The sequence below is a fragment of the Meleagris gallopavo genome, unplaced genomic scaffold, assembly GCF_000146605.3.
Source record: "Meleagris gallopavo isolate NT-WF06-2002-E0010 breed Aviagen turkey brand Nicholas breeding stock unplaced genomic scaffold, Turkey_5.1 ChrUn_random_7180001957651, whole genome shotgun sequence".
NCBI classification, from domain to species: Eukaryota; Metazoa; Chordata; class Aves; order Galliformes; family Phasianidae; genus Meleagris; species Meleagris gallopavo.
Window position 1 is genome coordinate 48,263 of NW_011217721.1, and position 3,367 is coordinate 51,629.

General features: G+C 56.4%; 1 long non-coding RNA gene across 1 annotated transcript; it reads left to right on the forward strand.

Moving 5' to 3' along the window:
* The first annotated feature begins 159 nt into the window (after positions 1–159).
* LOC116217815 lies at positions 160–1,271 on the forward strand. The gene is made up of 2 exons (XR_004162528.1): positions 160–319; positions 672–1,271. It is a non-coding gene; the product is annotated as an uncharacterized LOC116217815 (long non-coding RNA).
* Positions 1,272–3,367: the final 2,096 nt, after the last annotated feature.

Consider the following 3,367-nt stretch of genomic DNA (forward strand, 5'->3'; position numbering starts at 1 on the left):
GTGCCCACCCGGACCCCCCGCTTCCCCCCCCGCTCCCTCCTTCCTCCGTCACGGCGCTGCATCGCAGCGCTTCCCCATCCCGACGCAACCGCCCCGCGTTTCCGTTAATGAACGCTAATAATTAAACCCCATCCGCTGTGCTGCGTCCCACCCGCAGCTCCCGGCCCGACGGACGCAGACGCGAACCCAGCGCGACTTTCAGGTGGAAGAAACCGCAGCGGAAGAAGTACGGTCTGCTGAGCAGCTCCGATGAACGCGTGGAGATGGCATCGCTGGATAGCGATGAGGACACCGTGTTTGAGACGCAGAACCTGAGGCGGTAAGCAGCAGCCCCTGCTCCTCTTGTCCTCCAGGGAAGCGCCCACACTGCCACCAGAGGGACGCGGGGTGAACCTCAGCTTTACATCACCTCCCTTGGCTGTCAGACCCTGAAGGCCCCGTGTCCATCTTGCCGTGTGCTTTTGGGACGGACCCGCACGGCCCTGCAGGGCAGGAGGAGCTGCTGTGGCTCCCGGCTGGACACACATTGCTGCCTGCACAGCTGCCCTCATTCCCTGCATCACACAGCTTTGCTTCTCTGTAGGATTCCCCCTCGCAGCTGAGGATTGGTGTCCCGTCAGCACAGCAGTGCTGATGGCTGTGCTCACGTTGTGCTTTTTCTTTCTTTTCAGATGATTTGGGACCAGTGGCGCAACTGTGCAGACCGAGGGAGGGGTGCAAAGTCATCCGCTGGAATCGCCGATGCTCCTGTTTTAGTTTTGATAATAATTGCTTATAATGACTGCGAATTAACAGCACAAACTCTTTGATCGCTGGGGAGGGCAAAGGGGACCAAAACTGTTTCCTTCACACTTCTTTTTTGGGAGCTGCAAAGGACTCTGCGCTGAGTGCTGCATGGGGTGATGCTCAGGAAGATGTGACCGAAGTGACTCTAGGGTGAACGCTCTGCATTTGGCACTGAGAGCTGCACGTCTGTGCCCACCGCCTGCTTGGGGCTTTTGGGTGCTCCTCTGACTGTGGGAGCAGTCCAGAGCTTGGCAGGCTCGGTTTTCCCTTCCACGATGTCTGATCTCTTCCCTGGATTGCTGTGTGCCATCGGCTGCACCCCGTGGTGGAGTTGGGGCAGCAGCATTGCCTGAGATCAGACAGAGGAGTTTTGGGAGGGAGCAGCGAGCTGAAGGCGTTCTGGGAGCAGCAGGGTTGGCAGCGAGTGGATGATGGCATAAATCCCTGCGTGGGTTTACAAAACAAAGAGGTGTTTGCAAACAAAACGTATGAGATGGTCTGTGGGGCCGCACAGGTGTTCTGCACCCCGAGGGCCAGGAGAAACACGTGGCTGCCCTGTAAGGGATGGGAGAACCAGAACCTCTCAGCTGTGGTTCTGGGTCTGCTCAGACATCATCTCCCTGTGGAGATGCTGCTGTTCCCCAGAGGCTGTGCTCCAGCTGTGTCCCATGGGCTCAGCAGAAGGAACAGCAGTTGTGTGGTGCTTGGGTTCCGTGCAGGGCTGGATGTGGCCGTTAGAGGGTCGTCGTTGGGGGAATCACAGCTGAAATGGTGGGAACTGCTTTCCGAGTGCTTTTGTTTGCAGCTTTCAGCCCTGAAGGGATGGGATGCAGCGGGGTGGGTGGTGCAGAGCCAGATCCCTCAGCCCCAAACTGTAGTGCCTTTGTTGGGAGAATTGCCTGCAGGATTTCCTCCAGCACAGCTGTATGGCTTTGCCTTCATGGTGAGGATTGAGAATGCCTTTGGAGTAATGGCTCCTAGCATTGGGTTGGACCTCCTCTGTGGATAAGGAAGGAAGCCTTGCTTGCCAAAAAGAGTGGAGCAGAGGGGTACCTCCGTGGAGCAGCAGTGACACACTTTGCTGCAGCCCCAGGGCTGCTCCAGTGCATGGTACAGATGAAAGCTGCTCCGAGGACGGAGCTGTAGCTCTGCCCTGTCTGATCACCATTTCTCCTGGAAAAATAAATGGGAGCGTTGCAGGGGAAGTGCAAAACCCGGGGCAGTCATCATGGGGCCCTGAGGGTCCCATTGGAACGGCATCTTCTCATCCTTGTGCTGTGTCCCTGCAGCACGGAGCGATCCAGCGGTTACTTCTGCAGCCTCAGTCGCTGCACGCCAACATGCCAGTAACCCAGCACAGGTCTCTTAGCAGAGCTTAGAACTGGGAACAGTTGTCCAGAACGGATGTAAATACACAGATGCAAACGGAGACACGTGTGTTCTGAGCCCACTAATCCAATGGGCCCAGAGCTGTTGGGACCAATGGAGTGGGGTGATGGTGGGATTGGGGTGATGGGGTTGGGGTGATGGTGGGAGCGTGGTGCCCTGCGGTGCTGCACAGCCAAGGGCTCCTGTGCACCACAAGCAGCTGCTGCAGAGTTTGCTGGAAACAATCACTGTTGTTTAAGCCAAAGCCTAATTTCAGAAGTTTACATAATTGCCTCTCTGATCTTCTTGGAGGGCTGTATCGAGTCCTCTGCTATGGATATCGAGCTGCTAGGCAAATCGACTGGGTGTCTGCGGATGTTAATGAGATCGACTGAGAGCGAGATGAGCATCGGGGCTCTGTTGTTAATAACATCCCTCTGTTTTGTTTCGTTTGCACATGTGACTGGAATGGGATCCGCAGCATTAGAGCTCTGGAGATGGACCTGTGGTCTGAGCAGATTGCCAAGAAGTCAATAAAACAGCACTCGAGTGCATTGTGTTGGCTGTGCTCTCAGGAACGAGGAGCTGGGCTTTCACCCTCCTGCTCGAGTTGTTGATTTATTTTTAAATAGCAACCAGTCCCGTATCGATCGATTGTTTTACTTTCCTTGTGTTTACAGCACCTCCCCTCCGTCGTATCCCGAGACAAACGTGTGTTGTTTCCATGTTGTTGCACTTCTCTCCATACCGAGTGCTCACCCCCACTGGTGCTCTCAGGGTTTGTTCCAACCTGCTGAGGTCTTGTCCTCACCTTCACCTCATTCCTCGTCCAGCTCATCCCTGGAGGGGTGACCCCATCCTCTCCATGGCAGCGTTGTGATTTTTGTGCTCCTGGTTGTGTCCCTGCATCCTCCTCCTCCCCACCACGGTGGCACTGCTGGCCGCAGCATCGCACCGCGTGGCACAGCAGTGGAGCAGAGGGCTTTGCTTTGCTCCAGGGTTGGGTGCTGTGCTGGAGGGCAGCGCTGGGGAACCCTGTAGATGGCACTCACAGACCAAGCATGCTGCTGGTGGGTACCGGCAGGCCGTGGGAGGCTGAAGGTGCATCCCAATGCCTTGAGGAACAAGCATCTTCCCAGCAGCTGCCCGGGGCTGGGGTGTAACAGGGCTGCAGCTGTAGGAGCGGTGCTTTGGAGCTGTGCTGTGTGAGCAG